Raw genomic sequence first — 6,800 nt, 5'->3', positions numbered from 1 at the left:
GTGAGTCTAGTTGAAAATGCTCGGGAGCAATTGAAATTGGTGTGATACTTAAAGCTGCGAAGGAAATGGTCGAAGAATTGTGAACGAAATTGAATCTCGGTTATCAAAAACTGTGATTTCCGTGTTCAAAACGTGCGCTGTTCCTTTCTCAAAGTCGTGAGTGTCGTTTGGCGGATTCGGTCCCGAGAGAATTACGTCTGGGGAGATGGTCGAAAAATGCATTAAACAATGCATCGTATCTGCAAATGAATGAAAATGCAAGTTCGGTAGTGCATATTGATTTGTGAAAAAGGATGAAACGTGGTTCAGAGTTTTCATCTAAATCTTAGCCGGTTAAGACGGTGAGAAAAAGCGTCGTAAAATCAGAAAAATTGGTCGTTCCTTCTTATGGAGTGCGTGAGTTAAGGAAAACTTGTAATAAGATTTGTGCGGAAGAAAAAGGGACAGAAACGATTTAGAACCTGACATGAGTGCTGAAGATAGTGTGGTTGGCGGTGGGCAGTTTTAAGAAGAATCTATATTGTGCAAGTATTCTGGCTGCAATACTTCTCAGCTTAATTCGGAGAAGAACAATTTGGATCACCAGAGGAGCATGTAACACATTTTCGTAATTGGCGATTTGCGAATACAAGATGATGAATTTGGTGAGTTCGTTCTGATGTAAACTGCAAAGTTGCCTGCAACTCGTAATAATTATTAGCATATTTTTTATACAATAAGCCTAGGCATAAGGGCCAGGATACAGAGTAAATACCTGTGTTCCATCCCTGGAAAACAAGGACCAAGGGGTGACATTAACCTTCTTAGCATCGTCACCCCCACCGATTTTCAAGTTTTTTTCTTGCTTTCTTAAAAGCTGAAGGGTTGGTACGAGATGTCCCCGCTCTATAGCTTTCCTGTAAAATAACGCTGCACAGTAGGCCTGGCCACTTTAACGCTTATAATGCATTTCCGATGCACTGCGAGCATTAATAACAACCCTCCCGTAACTTGACAGATGAGCTCAGTTTCGCGTACCTACTTGCAAATCGCAGATGTCGCTACTGTTCGTAAACAACGGGTCCATCCTTCACCGACGCAACAATTTTTGTCCATGCGAAAACATCTTTTTGTTTCGTGGTGAGTGGAAGCCAACGAAAGGCTAGCGTTTCGTATCGAAAGGACGCATTCAACAGAAGCGCAAAACTAATGTTCATTAAATTGAAATTATTTTGATTTTTCTTTTAATTTGTTGTAAGAAATGTAATAAAACCACATGTTTAAACTGTCTTCCATATTAATTGGTGACTGCGCATGCTAGACCAAAACTCGAAAAAAAAACATCTGCAAATGATTATTTTTAACTTCCATTTTGGCTTTGCCACCAGATATGTAGCTGTAAAATGTTAGCATAAGTAACCTAATTTATTACTTGCTAGTGCTTAATAACCGCACTAGAAGAAAACATGAGTATCTTATAAATTTTGTGCGTGCCGACTATTTTGCCTTTACCCGTTTTATAGATATAATTTTCACTTCTAGTAAACAAATTCATCATGCCGCACTTAATTTGCATTTATCTACCACAAATAAGCGGAACCAGCAAATTAAAATTTCTGTTTAATGTTTTAATATTTTTTGTGCGGTTTGTTGTTGTCGGTTTTCGTCCTTTTCAAAAGTAGCGCTTGCCGCTTTGAATCTGACAGTACCACCCGGACCAAAATTTTTAGGTACGCTGACGTTGTTCGGCAGCTGTCAAGAAGCTCCCGGGTTGATTAATAATGACAAGAAAAATGGTAGAATTAGTCGGTTCTATCATTTTGCAGGATTCTTTCAATGAATGGCTGTGTATGTGTAGACTAGACTAGACTAGACATCACAACCAATAAAGTTTCCCTAGAAATTTTTCCTTCTTTCATAGAAGGCGATTCTTTCAGATTTTAGTGCTAACAAGTTTTTGTTAACATGGCAGCTAATATAGTTTTCCTAGAAATTTTCCCTTCTTTCAAAGAAGACGGTTCTTCCAAGTGTAAATGCTAACAAGTTTTTGTTAACATGGCAATTAATAGTTTTTGAAATAACTAGTACTGACAAAGTTTCCGTTGAAGTTGTTGTATTTAGTTAAATCGCAGTTAAATCATGTACATACATACATACATACATACATACATACATACGTATTTTCAAAGAATATATAAAAACTAGTGAATTAAAACTACTTCTTACGCGTTTCGGGGAAACGGAAATTCGGGGAAACGGCATTCGGGGAAACTACATTCGGGGAAACGGCATTCGGGGAAAAGGGACATTCGGGGAAACGGCGTTCGGGGAAACGACATTCGGGGAAAAGTAGCACAATCATGATAAGGAGGGGTAATGGCTGAATAGTCTTTGCTGACCACATAAACGCCATGGGATAGGAAAAGGGTATTTTGGTGTGGGATTAGGGTGTTGGTACAGACTTGACAATATCAATGCTATTCAGATGCAAAATAATTTTATGGCTCAAAAGTGAATCGCATACCTTCCAAAACCAAAAAAAAAAACAAAAATCCACAAAATTCCAAGCAAGTCATAGAAAGGAAAGCGCCCGACCGATTGTTTATTTTGTCAATTATAACAAACGGAAACTTCTACCTTCTCCGCCAGTCACCCCGGAAAAAATGTTCCTTCAGTTCCGGAAAATATACTATTCCCAATGAAGCCTTTAATCGAATTGTCCGCGTGGTCTTGTAGTACCCCTACTAGGTAAGAATCAGTCATTGCCATGCATATTAAATGCTAGACATGACCCCATGGATAGCATTTGCATATGTAAAAGCTTTGCTGATGTGACTTTCCTATTAGGCAATTCTCTCATCTCATGTTTGTCTTCAAAACCTTGTCAAGCTTAGAAAATTGAAGTTAATAAACAATACATTACAAGGTTCGAATTTCCATAGAATGAGATCATTCATTCGCACTACAACACCATAGGAGATAGTATCACATTGGCTGATTACAGTACAAATGCGAAAAATCTCCCTTTTCCCCCTATCCGCAACCCGGGGACGCGCCTTGTTGGATTTCTTAAGCCTCGGAGAATTTTAGGGTGGGGCGGGGCAAGATGGGTCACCATAACTTTGTAAATACAAATCGTATTGGTTTGTATTCGTCCGCTACTTTTTAATACACTAGTTAGCTATACTAAAAGTCGATAAAAAGTTCGTTAAATACAAAATATGATGTTTAACAAGCAGATTTTAAAAGTGATTGATTTTGCGCCGTGAAAAAAGTGCGGGGCAAGATGGGCCACCTTTTAAGTAATTCATATTTTCTCAACGAAAAACGTCAAAATATAAGATATGTTCCGCATTCATATATGCACCATATCCATACTGAGTAAACAAGAGCTACTACACTAGTGAACATTTTATACATTTATTTGGAACATAAAAAATTTTACGATTTGAGTGGTCCTAAGGCGACTTGAAAATCGATGTTTTTACTAAAAAATTATCATAATTTTATGTTATAATTTTGAGCGTTCATTCCGCTTGATTGAAGTCATTTATGAGATACCCTTGGCATATTTACACCTACTAGCTCTTTCATAACTAAACCACTTTTTTTTTGGTTTTTATTTCTGTGTATTTTAACTAAAGCTAATTCTACACTTCCTAAACCACTAAACGCAACATAATGAGATTGAATATAAAAAAAAAACATTATATTCTAAAGGCATTATTTAATCCTTCAGCAGTCAGTGACCAATTTCTGGAAGATTAGGGATTTTTCTTTACTCGTGCATTATTTATTTTGGGATATTTTTTTAAAAGTTAAATCCACAAAACTTTCGTAAGAAATCATAGCTAAATTCCATTGAAAATTGCGAACTTTTTTTTTAACTAACCTAGAATTTTGTTCATAATTTTCTTTAACAGTTTCTTTAGTAGAACATTTCAGAAATATCGTTTGATGTATTTCCGGAAAGGTCCTTGGAAGAAATCTTGAAGGAATTCTCGTGAAAGCATTGAAACTATCACTGGAGGAAACTCTCGAGGTATACCAGCAAGAATCCCTTGAAATGCTTGAATAGTTTTATGGAGGTATTTCCAGAGTATAATGCAGTTCTAGGAGAAATCTGAAATTCACCTGGAGGGATTTCCGGGCAAAATCGCTGGAATGTATTCAAAAAGAAATGTCTGGAGGAATTTTAGAAGAAATTCCAAGAGAAATTCATGATGCATTTCCTACAGAAATTCCCGGAGGAAACACTGGCAGAATTCCAAAAGAGTCTAAGTTCCCTGAAGAAATGTCTGAATGCGCTTTTACCATGTTAGAACTTATTTGATCAAATGATTTCACAATGACTTCTGCGCAACCGAAACCTGCGCTGAAGAACTTATAGTAAAAAATCCTGATAGAATCCCTAAATGAACTCTTGAAGAAAATGCTGTAGGAATCCCTGTTTAATGTTTCGGAAACTTCTTGGAGAAATTCCAGTAGAAATGTCCGAAGGAATACACTATTCGGAACGAGATCTCTGATAAAATACCAGAAGAAATCCTAAAACAATCGATGAAGGAAACCCTAGAGGCACTGCCGAGGGAATTTCTGAAAAAGTCACTTGATATTTTTTCTGGAAGAATGTCTGAAGGGCTTTCTAAAGGAATACCTTCAAAACATCCCTGGAAAAACTCCTAGAGGAATCTCTAGAGGAGTTCCTGAAAAAAAATCAATGGATAACTTCTTGGAGAGTTTCTTGGAGTAAAAAAAAAAAGAAAATCAGAATATATTCCAGAAAGAATCGCAGGAATTTCTGAAGGAATTCCTTTGCAGGCGCTGCAGGGGATATTGAAGAAATTCATGGATGAACTTCTGAACAAATCCGCGAATGAACTCCTTAGAAGATTTTTTGGAGATATTCTTGGGTGCATTCTTGAAAAAGATGATGGAAAGATTTCTGAAATTTCTGAAGGATCAGGGGTTTAATTTTTTAAAGAGATCCCAAGAATTTCTGAAAAAATCTCCGAAGGAATTCCTGAAGGAGGAATTTAAGGAGGAGACCGTGGAAGAATCCCTGGGGGAATTCCTCCCTAGAGGAATTCTTGGAGGAATCCCTGAAGGAATTTTTGAAAGACTAACTATAGAATTTCCTGGATGAATTCTTGGAGGAATCTCTAGAGGAAATCTGTGAGGAATCCCTTAAGCAATTTCTGGAGCAATTCCTAGAAGAATTTCTTGATGAATTCCAGGAGAAATCCTTGGAGACATTTCTGAATGTCTGAATTTCTGGATGATTCCTTGAAGCAATTCTTAGAGAAATCTCTTAGAGAATCCTTGAAGGAATCTCAGGAGGAATTCCTGGGGGATTTTTGGAGGAATTCTTTGAGGAATTTTAGGAGGAATTTCCGAAGGGATTCCTGAAGGAATTTCCGAAGGGATTCCTGAAGGAATTCCTTTAAAAATTCTGAAACAAGGAGGGTATCTTGAAAATTCCTTAAGACATTCCTGGATGAATTCCCGGAGAAATTTCCGGAAGATTCCCCAGAGTAATTCCGGGAGGATTCCCTGAAGAAATGTCTGAATAAATGTGTCGATGAATTCCCAGGGAAATTTCTGGAGTTATACCTGAGGGATCCCTGAAGGTGTTCTTTAAAAAATCCCAAGAGGAATTCCTGAGGCAATTCCTGGAGGAATCTCTAGATCAAATTTTTGGCGGAATCCTTTGTGAAATTTGAAGAGGAGATCTTAGAGATCCAGATATCTAGAGGAATTTTTGGGAGGGTTTCTGGATAAATTTCGGGAGGAATTCCTGGGGAAATTTCTGAAGGAATCGCTGGAATATTTCTTGGAGAATTTACTGGAGAAATTTCTGGAGGAATTCCTGGAAGAATTCCTTGATCAATTTCTAGAGGGATTTCGGAAGGTATCCCTGGAGGAATTTCTGGGGTAATTCCTCGATAAGTTCTTGGAGAAATTCTTAAGAGAGTCAATTCCTGCAGGATTTCCTGATGGAATGCTTGAAGGTAAGCTCAGAGAAATTCCTGGAGGAATCCATATAGAAATCTCAATAGAAATCCCTGGAGGAAATCTTGTAGGAACTCCTGGAGGTATTCCTGCAGGAATCCTGAGCGCAATCCCTAATGGTTTTTCTAAAGGAATTCATGAAGGAATTCCTAGAAGAATACCTGGGGCAATATCTGAAAGAATTACTGTAGACATACCGGTAGGAAATGCTGAAGGAATCTATAGGCAAATTCTTGGAGGAAACTCTATAGGAATTCGTGGAGGAGTCTCTGCATAAATTCTAGGAGGAATCCTTAGAGTAGCTCTTGCAGAAATCCTTGGAGGAATTCCTAGAAGAATCCCTGAAGAATTCCAAGAGGAATCCTTAGAGAAGTCTCTAGAGGAATTTCTTGAAGATTCACTGGCATTTCAAAGAGGAATCCCTGGAGGAATTCTTTGAGGAACCCCTAAAGATATTTCTGGAGTAAGGCCTGTAGGAAGTCCTGGAGGAATCTCTAGAAGAACTTCTACAGGAATCTCTATTGGAACTCCTGAAGGAATTTCCAGAGGAATGCTTGCAAAAATTCCCTTAAGGATTCATGGGAGAATTCCTAAATTCGCGGAGGAATTCCAAGAGTAATTCTTGGCGAAATCCCTGGAGAAATTTCTGGAGGTATCCCTGGAGGAATTCATGAGGGAATTCCGAGAGAAGTTTCCGAAGAATTCACAGGAGGAGAAACCCTGATGGAATCCTTAGAAGAGTTCGCGAAGGAACTCCTGTAGGCATCTCTATAGCAGTTCCTTAAGGTATCCCTGGAGGAATTCCTAAG

General features: G+C 38.1%; 1 protein-coding gene and 1 long non-coding RNA gene across 2 annotated transcripts in view; one reads left to right on the top strand and one right to left on the bottom strand.

Annotated features, from left to right (window-relative positions):
* Positions 1-6,538, top strand: part of LOC134291495 (uncharacterized) — a 38,240-nt gene extending 31,702 nt beyond the window's left edge. Inside the window, exon 2 of the long non-coding RNA XR_009999116.1 lies at positions 155-6,538. This is a non-coding gene — a long non-coding RNA (uncharacterized LOC134291495). The remainder of the gene's footprint in view (positions 1-154) is intronic.
* Positions 1-6,800, bottom strand: part of LOC134284015 (carboxypeptidase D-like) — a gene marked incomplete at its 3' end in the record, with an annotated part of 52,671 nt that overhangs the window by 44,192 nt on the left and 1,679 nt on the right.

This window comes from Aedes albopictus, chromosome 3, assembly GCF_035046485.1.
Source record: "Aedes albopictus strain Foshan chromosome 3, AalbF5, whole genome shotgun sequence".
Taxonomy (NCBI): domain Eukaryota; kingdom Metazoa; phylum Arthropoda; class Insecta; order Diptera; family Culicidae; genus Aedes; species Aedes albopictus.
Note: the sequence above shows the minus strand (reverse complement) of the source record. Positions and strands in the feature narration are given on the sequence as shown.